General features: G+C 37.9%; 1 protein-coding gene across 2 annotated transcripts in view; it reads right to left on the bottom strand.

Annotated features, from left to right (window-relative positions):
* Positions 1–16100, bottom strand: part of TENM2 (teneurin transmembrane protein 2) — a 1590996-nt gene that overhangs the window by 596153 nt on the left and 978743 nt on the right. For both annotated transcript variants that reach the window (XM_040574031.1, XM_040574032.1), the window contains one exon: positions 4779–4889. The gene's annotated coding sequence lies outside the window, so the exon portion shown is untranslated. The remainder of the gene's footprint in view (positions 1–4778; positions 4890–16100) is intronic.

Here is a 16100-nt window from a genome sequence, read left to right on the forward strand (position 1 = left end):
TTGTTTAAAAATCATTCTAAACCTACTGTTTTGCATGACTTATTCCCATTTCTCATTTATTTGATGGAAGCCTGAATCTATCCAAAATAAGATTCCATTTCTCATCTTTTCATGCAGGAGTTGAGAAACTATACTGTTCCATTTATTTCTTCAAACCAAATATTGTGTCTTCAGAAATGCTTATAACTGAAGTTCTCTCCTAACAAGTATTTTTGCAGTGCTAAGGTCAATGTGTGCCCAATGTGTGTCCTAATACATTTAAAGTTATTCCTAACACTAAACAGGTTAAACCTCACTAGCATCCCACTAAAACTTCACACCAAAGAAATCTAAGAAAATAGTACCTTTTTTATTCTTTGGAAAATGTTTTTCTAGAAGAGATAATTGGTGATCTGCAAATGACTTATAAAACCTTGGGTAACATCTTAATTCTACTTCTGTAATCATTATTCATATTACAATGATTCATTTTAATTGAATATATACCCTTGTTCTTCCACCATGCCGAAGTACTGCTGATAATTAAAGGAAATGTCCATTTTACTTTATTCATTTAAATAAAAATTAAACAAAAAAAATCCCATGCATTGCTTCTTATTAGAGATGCAGATCTTAGGCTGAGGGGGAGCAGAAATGGGAGAATAATGCTGAAGCAATACTGATTTACTGGTTAGTTTATAATTTAGAATAATTTGCTCTAAATATTTTTTATGCCTACACAGGATGGAATTCTCTCTTCACTGCCAGAAGAGTAGCACAGAAAAAAAGATCAATAACAGAAGTTACATTGGTTTTGTGGTTCCATTTCTGAGTGCAAATATTTTATTTATCAAGTTGTGATTGTGAGCTTGCTGATTAGGAAATAAAAGACAGAGCTACTCAAAAACCCAAATATAAAAAAAAATCAATTGAAAGGAAATAATTCTCATATGGGAAGGCTAAGATCATACTTAAAAATAAAACTGTTTACAAGACTACATATTTAAAGAATAAAAGCTTTTTTCCCCAAACCTATTAACTAGTATTTCAGCAAAATGATACATCTTTAAAAGATCCAAAGAACTGCATTTATACAATCTTGTAAAATACCTAACTGAACATTAAGTGTAAATTTGGAGCACAAGCATCTTCAAAACTATGTCTGTATTACCAGGAATACCAAAAATGATCACATGCAAAGCTCTGTTAGCTCTGTTTAAATTCTCACTATGTAAATTCTGGCAAATAACTTTGATACTAGTGGAGCTTGGGGTTGGGGAAGGTGTTTTTTTTTTTTGGGGGGGGGGGGGGGGGGGGGGGAGGGGAGGGCGGGAGGACATGACATATGTTTCTCCCCTCTTCCCCCAGGAGCCTGAAAATTTAACCATTATGCAAAGAAGTAATCCAAGCACACTACAGATGAGTAACATCTCTTTCAGAAGGTACCTCCCAGTAAGCGGCCAAACCTGCTCCAAGATAGGAAGGTGCCTGCCTCAGGCAGAAGTGGCCCGGACCTCAGCAGAAGTCACACAGGCATGACTGCGACCCACAGGCTCAACGTAGAGCGCTGATGTCACTCTGAGGGATGCTGTCACTCAGACAATCCACAGACATTTCACTTTGTTCACATACTTTTGTTCCTTTTACAAGTCATTGGAAACTAACAAATCAAACATGGTAAAGAGAGACATGTAAGCCTGATAGTAAAAAGAGGGCTATTCTCAGATACTTTTTGTTACTCATACCACTGTGAGTTTACAGAACGTTTTTAAACCACACAGAATATTCTCTTAGCAACAGCCCTACAAGTGCAAAAACTCTTGCACTCTCCAGGCCCAGGACTGAGAAAAGCACTGAAGCTGTCAGTGACTGAGAGGCTGTTTGCTTCCCACTCCCACGGAAGAAGGGAATTTATAGTCAAGAGGCATAAAGCTAACAAACAGAATCCCCCTGTGAGAAGAAATCCAGTAGGGTTTTGTTCAAGAAGTTGCACTTCTTTTTTCTTTAATGTAGCTACTTTCTAAAGGCTTTGATCCACCACGATGGGATGACAGCAGCCTTTGTTGAGTAATAACAAAAATAAAAAAACAACCCACAAACCTAACAAACATGCTGAAACATTGATGTCCCAGCAATAGCCTCTGAGTAACACAGAAGATGCCAGAGAAGGACACAACAGAGGGAAATGAGTCCCAAGATTTGTTTGGGAAGTCATGGAGAGTCTTTGTCATTTGTGTAAAGAACAAGTGAAAAGGCAGAAACAGGCAGCGCTCAGAGGCTGGACAAACAACACAAAAGGGAAGTAATTGAGAAGTTACTAGTGCTTCTTCAGCACACCTGCAAGTGCACAGGAACACAAATTTAATGAGACAAAGAATGCACGGTACTGGTTCACATTGCAAGTCAACTGCAGAGCCTATAACAGGTGAAAACCAGAGACGTTACCAGCACCCAGGGTAGAACCCAGCAAAAATTCACAACCCCAAAACCACAGCTAAGCTAAGGAAAATTTATCATGGCATATAAAGGGAGAATATTTCCCTCAACCCCAAGGCCCCAGAAATAAAGCCCCAAACCCACTGAAGTGATACACTGTGCAATCCACCTGTGTTACTTAGATTTTTTCCCCCCATCCTGGGGGCCCATGAGTCATGTTCTCTAAGCTGGAAGAATTGATGAAAATCCTCTTAAGCAACTATTTCACAAGGAAAATACTCTGCTCCTCGCAACCATCACAACATTAAGCTCACTTGCCCTAGCATTTGTCTCAACTCAAATCAAACCCATAGCAAAAAACACAGCCATGCCATCGAGAGCACTGGGAAGGAAATTCTTTTTCCTCACTAACAGAAAATCCATTCAAAAGCAAAGCACAAAGCAGCATGCAGGATCTAGCCACCATTTGGAAAGGTTTAAATGGACACATTCACATCTTTGATTACTACAGGGAATTATGAATGTGATTTCACATTCAGCTTTACTCATGACCTGCTTCATGACCTTGGGAGATTACTTGGTGTTATTTAGGTTCCCTCATAAAAACAAACAGACAAAAAAAAAACACAAAGGCAACAAACCAACCAGCCTTACCTACACAAAATGACAGCAGGGGGATTTTGAGATTGAGTTATCGGGTGTTTTGAAATTTTCACAGATGACCTACTTCTGAGGACCTATTTCTGCAACCTTTTCCACATAAACCGCAGTTGAGTCGAGAAACACAGAGCTTCTGGACTGATATCTTTTATCACTTAGTGTTTGTTCTCTAGGAATTTGGTATGAGAAGTATTTGTCAATTTGTATCTGAAGATGGGCTAAGAAGATCTCTTAAAACAAACATATGAGATTTTACAACGAGTATGTAGATTTTACAACGAGTATGTAGATACATTTGCAATAGTAAAAACAATTTTGGCAATTACCTATTTCATTTTTCTAATTATACAGCACTGGCAGAAAACTGTCATGAAACTCAGACTTGCTAAAACAGAAAAAATAGAAAAATAAAAACCAAAACCCCACCAGATTTTTTTTCTTATTCGTATTACTACACTGAAGCTTTTCAGTTTCTCATTTTAATTTTCCTTTGCAATATTATTTTTTTAGAATTCAGAGACACAGGCTCTTAGAATAATTTACTTTGTAAGTAGGAAGCATGAATCTTAATAGTGTAAAAATTGAAGAAATACAGACATGGAGTCAGAAAATAATCTTTTAGCAGAACATATATGACAACCAACTCATCTATAGCAAACAACATACAAGAATGTGCTGACTATTTCAGTGTAAGTGAAAGAATTTGCCTGGAATTTGGTGCCTGCCATATCTAAAAAAATCTGTTTTTTCCATGCTTTGAAAGAGATGTGATAGAATGAAAAACATTATATTAAATGAACTCCAACTAAAAGGTTTATTTTTTAAGAGGCATAGCTTGAAAGCAGTTTCTTAAGCAACACTGCCACTGAATTAAATGGCCTGAATAAGAATTGTCAGGCGTATTACAAAAATAAAAAGAAAAAGAAAACTACCTTGGTAAAATTAAAACCACAAGAGAATAAAGACCTCAAAAAAAAAAAAAAGGCAGCTTTAACTTTTTATGGGAATCAATCAACTGAAGGTTATATTTCTTTTCCTCTTGAGGCTATCATAAGCAAGATAGCCTTCTGTCTCTGCAGGACACAATGGGATAGTTTGTTACTGTATGTAATTATATGAATTCCCAGAGCATATGTACAACATAATTAAATTATAGGGTGTCTTGTGAGCATTGTGTCCAACAGTTACAGACACCACAAAGTAACAGACAATTTGAAAGATCCTTCTTTCTTGATCTTTTCCTTATACAACACATATTATAGGATATACAGATTTACAACTTGATGATATGCAGTCATTTATCAAGACAGAATAGTTTTTGTTGTGTTAGGAATCTGAATAAAATACACACTCAAATGAAGAAAAATTTGTTTGATGCCAGGAGCAATAAATTCCTAACATCTTCATTTGATCCTCAATTTGTCAGGATGGGCAACTCCCGCAAATGTAAATCTAGGTAGGTAGGAAAAATGTGTATTTCTTCTTCTGAAGCATTCTTAAGTAATTCAGTTGGGCTGGGAAAGACTGAAGTAGATTCTGTACAGGAAAAGTGCTGGGACAAATTGCTTTCCTCTACAACAAAAACACTTTCCTGCAGAGATCTAGAAAGGCATTTTTCAAGCATAGATGGAAGCACTTTGGTCAACAATATAAACACATCTCAGAGCAAAACAACATACAAAATTGAAGTTATGACTACTCACTGAAAGGAGAGATCAGCAATGCTCTGTTTTGCGGTTGTTCTGGGTGGTGTCTTCAGCTGACCAGGTGAGAGACACTTCTTAATTCACTTGGCAATGAAAAGCAAGAAGGATCTGTCAGAAGAGGAAAAAAAAAGTTGAATACTAGTGATAAGCAAAGACTTCAGAAGTATTTTGGTACTTATGTCTCAGTTTTTAAATACTAAAAGGGCAACAAAATCTACCTACATTGGGATATCAAAATTCATCTTTTAGAAATATCTTTTCCTTATGCCTCTCATTCTTCCTCTTCCCCTCCTGCTCCAAACTACATAGACACACAAGCAATCGGTTTGCTTAGTCTTTTAAATTTTACATTGCTAAAACGCACTGGTAAGAATTGATCATTTCCTCTCAACTCCCAAAAGAGAAAAAGGCATGATAATCCTGTCAGTAGTCCTCAAACCTTTAAGATCAAGACATTTTTTTCTTCGGGTATCTTTACAGTGTAAAGTTTAATGTAAAGAACTCTTAAGATGACACGACTCCACAGACCACTTGTTGCTTCCACTGTCAATTCATGCTTTTCTTTTTCAGTCTGCAACCCCTTACACCACCTGTTGGTTCCCACATTTTGTTCAGAACTTTCATTATCCTCAAAAAGTATTTCTGGAAAAGAGAAATTACCTAACATGTCCACAGCCTCAGCAATTGCTTTATTTTTCATCTGGTCAGTTGGAACCACAACTACTTGTAAGATTACTTGGAAAAAATATGTTTCACCTTTTATTATGAAATCAAGCAATAAGTAATGGTGAAGAAATGATTGGTCATTCTGCCTAATAAACTCAAACAGTTGATAAATACCCATTCAAAAACTGTAATAACACCACTGGCTGCAGGTGGGAACAGACATGCAAACCATCAACGAAAGAGCCAAATATTTCATAAATACATACAAAAACCTATAAAGACAAGCTAATCCTTCCAACTATTATGCATGCAATTTTCTTTTAACATTGAGAGTATTTAACACTGCCAGCTTTATCTATTGCTTTCACTGAATTTAAATTAATGGTACTTATTTTTGGTTAAAATAGAAGCTTGATGTACTAGCACTACTTAACTGCTGAGGTCTATCTCCCTGGAAATGAATAGGCATAATTGTATTTCAGGCCAACAGCTTTCCATAAAGCATCAATTATTTAAATAAGACAAAGAATTCGATACACTTTGTACATTAGTATCATGTAGAATCTTTAAGGCCAGAATCATGGCATAAGATCCTCTAAGAATATGAATCAATGTGAAACAAACAGTGCTTTTAATTTGCAAATGTAAAAGCTGAAATATAGATAACCTTACTAATTAGGGGTTGGAAGGCAGTCTTTACTTTCATAATCTCCTTATTTTCACTATTATGCTTACTTTCTTTTGTGCAATCCCATGAACCTATGCCTCAATGCAAATTATACTGCTATTACATACCTACTGCTTTGGTAATTCTGTGCTATTTGGAGTATTTGCTTATACTTTCCAATCCATTTATACCTTCCCTGTTTGGGTATCACTATTTCAGTGACTGTTGACTTTGGAACAGAAACATTTGTAAGAGCAGCATCAGGTTACACTGAGATACAAACGTTAATAATCTACCGAATAAATAAATAGTGAGCATTAAAATCCATCATTAGTCAGATTTGAGCAAAAACTGTCAAAAGGATGAGTAGGATCATGTTTTAATCCTCAAGAAAGACAACATTATATGGACTGAACGCTCCTTATGACCAGGTGTCAACTCACAGAAAGACACACGGCCACTGCCAGCTATGCAGGAAGCATTTTGACTTGGAAGGCCAAAAGGAATCAGTGCGGGCAGCACTGCCCAGTTGGCCCAGGAGGCAGCGGTGCTGCTAAGCCAGTGCCTTCAGTGATCAGCAGCCACCAGATCCTTGCGGCTCCATGGCGCCCAGCGGCAGCCACCAGGCCCTCACGGCTCCATGGTGCCCAGTGGTGGCCACCAGACCTTATGGTTCCCAGCGGGGGCCACCAGGCCCTCACGGCTCTATGGCACCCAGTGGTGGCCACCAGGTCCTCACGGCTCCATGGTGCCCAGCAGCAGCCACCAGGCTCTCATGGCTCCATGGCGCTCAGTGGCAGCCACTGGGCCCTCACAGTTCCATGGCACCCAGTGGTAGCAACCCGGAGCCTGTGGGCACACTGGGCTTAGCTGCTGCTGTCACATCTGCTCTTCCAGTGAACAACAGCCGTGGGATAAAAAAAAAAAAGGGTTAAAACTCTCTGAAATAAGACTAAATCAAGTGCAGATTTTTTTCCAGAACATCCACCGTCTTGCAGGAGATTTAAAAGCATTTGACTTGTTCTTTTTCCTGCATTGACACTGTAAAAACCTTCAGTAGTGCCGCAACTGTTATTTTCAATTTCTCCTTTGGCTTGTTTAGCATGTGAGAGGTCAAAAGAAAGATGAAACAGTCTTGCTATAACTGAATAAGCAAACAACAAAAAAGCCATTCAAAATCTATGTAGTAAATTAATCAGGTACAAAAATAAAAGCAAGTTCCTTGTTTGATTATATTTTTTTTTGGTCAGCGACTTGTTGCCAAGACTAGGTAAGAACGCACCCTGACAAGTTCAAATGCATCTCTAAATTCTAACAAATACTTTTTTTTTACCTTGATGTTCCTTCTGTAAGAGAAGAAGCAAGAAATATTTGTGTACAGCTACTAGCATGTGCAAATAAACAAGACCAAGCAAACGAAGCAACAAAAATCGAAAGAATGGAGATGTTACTTTCAAGCTTCTCTTAAAGTAATAGTAGTCTTAAAAAATAATTTCAGATACTGTACGTATACCAGCATTACAAAAAATATTTAAAATAAATAAAATAAATTAATTAATTAATTAAATAAATTTAAGAACGGGTAATTTTGTCAACTACCATTCTTTGTAACTGTCAGTGCCCAGGTGCAAGAATGTCTGTGAGGAGAGGCCAGGGCTGTCCTGAGCTGGGCACCACCAGCTCTGGAACATTCCAGGTGGATTTGGAACATTCCAGCTGGTTCCAGAACGTTCTGGGCAGTTCTGAAAATGTTCCAGAATCTTCTAGACTGTCCCAGCCTGTGCCTAAATATTCCAGAACGTTCCAGCCAGTTCTGGCCTATTCCAAAATGTTCCAGAAAGTTCCGTCTGGTTCTGGTCTATTCCAGAACGTTCTAGCCATTTCCAGATGGTGGGGCAAAGGCCCCACTGCAGGACTCTACTACAGTGGCGTTTCCACATGAACATAATCCTTCACTGTTTTAGTGAAAATCAAGAACATGCTAAGATTTATACATGCAGTTTGCTGCCTTTTTGTACTGGGAAACATACAAATATTTACCACACTTTGGCTACTTCCCTCTCTCATTTATGTTTCAGCTAATACGAACGGTGCTAGCTCCCACAGTAACAATCCACCTCATACGAGTGCAAGAAAGGTTAATTAAAGACAGTTTTTAAATTACTCTGAGTGCCACTGGAGTAAGTGATATAAAAATCCATACATTTACTACAGGCTGCAAGATCTGATGATCCTTTTAAAATAACCCAGCAGTACTATTGAGATGGTATTTGGCATACTTCATACTGTTGCTTTTCTTGCCCTTGTTTATGATTAATTAATGAGTTGTGTTTCTTAGATGAAGTTTAGAGATTACACACTCAATAATGACAGAAAGGGAATAGCACAGCTGCAAGCATGTAAAAGCCAGGTAATTGCAAAATCTACACTAACACACAAAATTTGTATTTGGTCCTGGCTGGTACATACTTAACGCTGCAGTATTGTATTATTTATTTATTTAAGTCACCGGATCACTTAGTGCAAGGCACTCACCCACTGAGCATCACTAAAGCATTTTTCTGCTCATTTTGGAAGTCGCTGGCCCCACGCCAGGCAGCTGCCTCCATGACTCATCGCTCCCCTGCCTCCAACCACTAACGACTCCATTTGCACAGCACCTGAGAGGCGACCATTCCCATTTAATTGGCTGGGAACTTGGCACAGAAAGATTGAAGGCAAAGTGTACAATAACACCATGTGCCCAATTTTTGTAGTATTTAGCATTATACAACATTTTGCATGCTATAGAACAGCTCTAGGTGCCTTCAGCCGTAGCTGATAACAATAAATATATTTATAAATTAAGGTATCCATATCCGGCCAAAAAGGAAAAAGTAAGCATTTAGTGACTACACCACGGTTTGTTTAATGCGGTATCTACCACCACTCAGAAGGCTGTGGGATGCAGATTCCAGTTCACCTCGCCCCTTAATGCTGCAGCCACATGAACCCAGCAGCAGCGGCACTGCTAGGACAGGCAGCTCTCACTTCTCCCCAGCCACCTGCTTGCAACATCTCTCCTTCAGGGGATGGGGCCGGGATGGGAGCTGCTCCAGTTACTCACTGAACCCCACTGAGCATTTGATCAAAAAGCTCTGGTTTCTTTTGTTTCCTCTCCCCATTGTTTTAGTCTTTTATCAATTCTTTACTCTAGCTCAGTGCATTGCCATGAAAATACATACACCAGAAGACATGGCTGGGGTCAGGAATTAGTATATAGGAACGTCCTGGCCAGGCACTGATTCTTGGACTGCAGAGCAAGACAACCAACGTCCAACAACTTACATGTAACATCATCCCCTTCCTGAATACTTCTTTCACTTCACTCCAGCAGCCAACAACAACAACAAAGTGATCTCACAAACAGCTTTGCAAGTCTAATTAATTCTTAGAGAGCATCTGCTCAGAACGCTGAATAAAGCAAGTGTCCTGAGGAAAAAGACTGTATCATCATCAGACTTCAGCCAAAGGCCAGGACAAATTCAAGTTACGGATTTTAGTTTTGGCTATTCTTTGAGTCTCTTATTTTTCATCCACTTTTTTGTTCTTTTTGGCAACTTGAATAATAGCATTCTAATATAGTCTATATTTCAATAAAGACAGATGACTGCAGAGCCTACTAATAAGTAAAAATGTTACACAACATTTAAAAAATGAAGTCTAGTACTTCTGTGTGAATTTACTTTGAATGCACGGTGCAATCTTCATATTGAGCATAAAGCATTATCATCCTTAAGAAATGGATATAAACTCATGCTTTATTAATTACCAAGCATTCAAGTAAATCAAGTAATAACTAGAATTTGTATTACATTTGATAGTTAACAAAAATGCAGTTACTCAAAGCAATATTGATCAAAACCTAATGCTGTCAACAAATGATAATAAAACTTTCAAGATATGCTTTCTCTCACCATGATATCAACACATATTTCAAAAACTAGGGGTATAAGCTTTAGGCCAAACTTAAAAGAATAAATGATTTCTTCTTCCTACTAGCCAACCAAACATATGAGAGTGGAAAATTAGTAAATGGAAATTAACTGCCTTTTTTGCTAACGAATAATCATAATAATAAATAAGCTTTTAAGAGCCATGAAATTATAAACACAAGTGTTTCAATACATTACAGCTGTAGAACAAAAAAGGAAATTAAAAAAAAAAGAAATTATGGATTTATCAAGTACATAAGTTCTGTACCACTTCATAATTGACATTTTTACAAACTTCCATTTGAAAAAAAATCTTTTTTTCTATTGAACATTATGAATAGTCAATGGCAGCACTTTGAATCTTAAAGAGAAACAGTGACCAAACTCAGTTAGAATGGGAATCCAGTGCTTTACAGTAACAGGAAAGATCATGGCAAAAATCTAATAGTACCGCTCACAAGAGGCAGAGAACGGAAACCACAGCCGAATCACAGCAGAATACAAAACACAATGCACCAGAAAAGTAGCTTTGCTCACATCTTTGGAGACACAACAGCCTTCCTCCAAGAAAAATTAAAAGCAGTAAAAATTAAAAATATGATAGCCTTCATATGTGTCTACTGAAATATGTATCCAGAAGAGCACAGAGGAAGAATGCAGAAGCTGAACTGAAGCAGTATGGCTGCCCAAAACATGAAGCAGACCAGCATTCTACAAATAAATTAAAATGCTACAATGGAGTAACACTAAAAGTTGGTGCTTAACAAGCAGCAGCTGTAGTACCATCACTGCAGGAAGAAGCCTCTTCTAGCATACGAATCAGGAGATCAGACACTAATAAAGTAAAATTATGCTCAGTGGAAAAAAAGTTCACCACCACTGCTGGATGTATTATGCGTGGTCTGTATCTAGTTATATAACAGTGGTTTAGACAGATTACAGGCCCCTGGAAAACCTCTAATATTCCATCCTGTTCCCAAGTATCAGAAGTTCCTAAAACTAAGAAGGAAAGAACTTCAAAGAAAAACACCCAAAAACCCTAGAGAATAAATTACCAAATTAAATACTTTTACTGTGAATTGAAGTATTCAAACCCTCCCTCAGCCCTCCCAAAACAAAATATTTACTAAAATTTTCTCTTCCTTACAGTAATGTGCTAGCGTAAGAAACCACCGGAGAGAACTGCATTAGCATCAAGTACCGAGAGGTGCCTACCACAGCCTGTGACTCAGTAAAGCTTCTATCTGTATGAAAACTGAGAAAACCACAACTGATATTTAGTTTTGTTGGTTTCTTCTTTTCTTTATTTTTTTTTAAAGTAGCTCAACTCAGCAAAACATTAATTAGTGTCAGAGGAAATCACACCATTGTAGAGTTCAGCCTACAAGATATATCTGAGAAATTAGTAAAAGGTCCATACATGCACACACAAACGCCACAACCAGCAGCCTCACTCACCTGAGTCCAGGGGAGTCAGTGAAATGATGTAAACAAACAGCTAAGCAGATAATAACCAGAGCAAATGAATCAGGAGCTTCACTTGTAAGCATGAAAATAAATATAAGACTATTTACCATTACTTTACACTGAGAGTTTCCAATTACAAAGGGTAAAAAAAAAAAAGTGCAGAAAATAATAAAACTTACCATAAAAATGTCAGATTATTATTAACTTTCAAAACAATTACGAAGCTTGAGAGGTGTACTTCATGGTAACTGGATTCAAGCACCAACAAAGTTACTTCAGGAAAGCTGCGAACGTCAGGGAAGGAGAAGAGGAAACAGAAGAGGTGGGTAATGCTGTCAGTCCAAACACAGCTCACCTAAGGATGAAAGGAACTGGGGCTAGCAGAAAGCGAAGGGGACAGCAGCAGGGGAAGTAGAAGACGTCTCTATCAGCTGGGCAGTGCTGCTCGGAGCAGCAGCTGGCACACAGTTAAGGCTGGACAACACCTCAAATGGACCTAGAGCCCTGAGCTGTTAACACACTGTGTAAAGAAAAGTCCCGGTCCTCCCTTTTTTTGCGCTGCACTAGTCGCTAACGCGGAGGCAGCCCAAGTAGCCTTAAACATTTAGAAGCATTCTTTCATTGGACTGAAGGCAACTCTGAAACCATTCACAGCATCATCACCAGACACCATCGGAAGTGCAAAGAAGTGAAATTTGATCTGGACGTGAGCACAAATTTAAAACTCGAATAAATGAAGAGCTAATCCAACAGTATTTTACAAATAAATAAATAAATAAATAAATAGAAATGGCAATTCCAAGTACTACCTTGGATGAGTTATTTACACACACACATAGATAACTGCTATATTGTCTCTTAAAAAAAAAAAAAAATTAGAGATGAATAAAGTAATACAAGGGCAGTCTCTCCCTTGCCAAGATAAACATGCATATATATATATTTTATTTTTTTTCAGAGGGATACACACACACCCACCCCTCTATCTACAAGGAGCAGCTGAACTGAGCTGCTGAAGGTATGTGCATCTGGTACCCTTATAAGAGCACCTCTGTAGGTTACCTCGTCTTGCACAGGTATGCCTCCCTACGAACTGCCTAAGCCACAACAAGAATACCGTAGTCCGCAGCTCTTTCCATTAAACGGTCAAATTCCCAGTGGGCTTTGATCGGATGAGAAGAGAATGTGCAGTACAGCAGTGACAGAGCAAGTCTTCCATTCCCTGCCGGGGTGGTGAGGAGGAACGCTTCCCCTCCCAAAGGCACAGGGTAGCACCTCCTCATCCCACCCGTGAACACTGAAAATAGCAGTGCGCCGCATGTAATGCACTCAGTGGGCCTCCCTGGCTCTCCCCTCACAAAATCATACCCCTCAGAAAAAAAAAAGGCCACAGAGACAGCTGAGGGCATGTAATCCCAACCTTCTTGTCTCTTTCAGTACAAGAACCAGGGGACACTGAGTAGCACTAGCAGGAGTCTGGTTCAAAGCAAGCTTCCTTCGCCTTCTTAGAAAAGGTGGTTGTTTTTTTTGTTTTGTTTTCTTTCTTTTTTTCACCTTTACACAGCAAATGTGCATTTGCAGGAGGATGCTAGGGAGGCCACAAGTTTACCAAGATTTAAGCAAAGACAGGAAAGATTCACAGAAGAGAATCCCAGTGAGGTTTCCTAAGTGGCTGAGACCACTTCCAGCTCAGGGAGTCCTGGGACCAAACGGGCTGAAAGTCTGGGAAAAAATAAGCTGAGTTTCAACTATGATTGCCTCTTTTACTGTCCCCAGGTGTCCACTTCTAGCCATCCAGCTGAACCAGTACAGCCTATATTCTATTTCTTCCTCTCTTTACCTCTAGACAGACAAGAAAGATTTACCTGTCTTGATACCTACTAGCTTACCTTCATAATGCCTTTTGCACTGGCAAATGAAGACAAGAGGATGTATTTTCACCCTTCCCAGACTGTTAGCCCAATTCCAGAATAGTAAGTAGGTGCATCAAACTCTCTATATTATGTTATTTATTTAGACTCAAAACATAGCATGACCTAGAGACACAGAATATCACAAAAAAGGGCATCAGCATCAGGACATTCAGCAAACAGCAGATTCCGCCCTGCCACCCCCCCCAAAAAAAAAAAAAAAAAAAAAAAAAACTACACAGGTCGCAGACACTTTTTGTCACGATTTTAGTAGGCATTTTCTTCAGTTATAGATTGCAGACATTCTCTTTTATAAGGTGTCACAAACACCACACATTTTCAAGAACTGCTTCACCCGTGAATACATTCCCTACCGTACACAACATTAGCCACCCATTATCAGCAGCGGCTGCTCAAGAGCAGGGTAGCATCACAACGGCTACACTGCTCCTAATGAGCAGCAACTGCACTTCGCACTTAACTGTGTTGTTCTGAAGTGTGGAAAAGGAGAATGAAATTTTCTCTCCTCTATATTTATCCATATTTAAAATATCTAAATACAGCCTGAATTTTCTTTTTACTCTAATCTTTTTTTTTCCCAAATGTGAGTTGTATTCTAACAAAACTACTCTAAAGAAATTAGATAAACAATTTAATTAAAAAAAAATCTTTAAGTAAAGCACTGCTCTAATGAAACAGTGACATAAAACCACATGGTTGGTTAATCTGTGACACAAATAAAAGGCCAACTGAGTGGCAAGCCAGAACTGTCATTTGAAATTAGGGCATACAACAACACTAATGTGATTTGAAATTCTGATTTATATTAGGCCTCATTAAGCAGTTCAGAGAAATTCATAAATCTTTCTACAGGGTCATTTTTCTTCCTAATTACCTCTACAGAATGATATACACAAATACATTAAAATACGGTATTTATAAATCATTATATATATATATACACATATATATTTATTTATTCAAGTCCTATTGTCTCTCAGCTATGAAACTGGGCAAGGCAAGAGCCTTCACAGATCCATAAGAAAACCGAAACAAAAAGAAGAATCTGGCATACATACTTAAATGTTGATTCCAAAATGTTTCCAAATTAAGCAGTACCAAATATTCAGAGAATTAGAGAGAGAGTTTCCAACAGCCTTTTAGGTAAAGGTTATTATAGTTACTGTTATATGTTGTATATATAAATATGTATATATTTATTGACTGAAGTCAGCTTAACTTTCCAAGTTGTAATTTACAGACAGATTTGATTATGATAGGTAGGTTCTGTTTCAGTTTATAATTTTTAGTCCTTGCCTCTTACAATATCTGTCAACTCCTCAGCTTTGTGCTTAAACCAAGACCTTGATAAAACGCAGCAATAAAACATGCATGTCTGTAGCATGCTGATGGCTTATAGTCCCTCATTAATGGAAATAATTTCATTTGTTCATCAGTCCCTCATGAGCCACACATACATTCTTTTACCAGCTTAGGATTCACTAACAGTGGTTTATTCCTTTACATTAAATTTCTGCTCAGTATGTTTTTATGCTAACTATTAAGGCCTAAAAATAACCTCAGATTTTTTTTTATTATTACTATTTACTGAGATCTGAGATTTTTTTAAAATTATTTTTTTTTTAAATACGCCTTTGGAAAGTAATGCATAGAGAAATCAGCTTTACATTCACCAAGAGATATGGTGCTATGATGCTAATGACATCCTGACAAGCATAGCATAATTCTTCTGCTCCTGGACATTTCTATTGCCAGCACTCTGCACTGAGCAAATTCAACAATTTTAAAACTTGCAGACATTTTCATTAAATACATATTGATAAAAAATACTGTGCATGTTTTCATTTTACAAAACACAGAAATGACTCAATGGAACAGAAGAGCTTAAAGGCCTCAACTGAAAGCTAAGGCATTTGGATATCGAACGGAGGATAGCACCCTAAGTGAGCATAAATATACTTAGATAGGATTTCCAAGTATTAAAAGCTAAGACAGTGAATCTATATATAGCCACTGATAAAAGTAGAGCTTAAAAGGACACTGATTGGTCCTTGCTTTGCTAACTTAAAACAATAACAGGCAAGAAATTTGAACAGTTTCCCCTTTACAATGAAAACAGTAACCTTAGATGTCTGTAAATACCTGGGCAGGTCAACTTTAAGCTAGCAAGACTTTGGAAAGCATAATTATTATCTGAATTTCAAGATACAGAATTTCAAGTGACCTTCTGAAAACTACTTTGAGGAGGAATACCATGAACTGCAGCCAGGCATTCAGTTATCCAAAAGGAATACTGCTGACATCAAAAGACATGATACACAAAGCACAAAGCTTTATAAACTAAATGGCCAAACACACATAATCCAATGAACAAAGATACCAGCAGGTCATTTAGCTATGGCTAACAAATGGTCTGAATACCTCTGGATTTTACGTGTTCTACGTATTTTCTAGTTTACCAGAGAACTTGTAATAACAACCAAACAAAAAAGAAACCAAGTTAGGGACAGACTGCCATCAAACTTTTATTCTCAAGTAGTGATGCTCAGCTCTCAATTTTTTTACTCCTTTTTTTTGCTCTTATCAGAAATACAGATATTCACACATAGCCTGT

The sequence above is a fragment of the Cygnus olor genome, chromosome 14, assembly GCF_009769625.2.
Source record: "Cygnus olor isolate bCygOlo1 chromosome 14, bCygOlo1.pri.v2, whole genome shotgun sequence".
NCBI classification, from domain to species: domain Eukaryota; kingdom Metazoa; phylum Chordata; class Aves; order Anseriformes; family Anatidae; genus Cygnus; species Cygnus olor.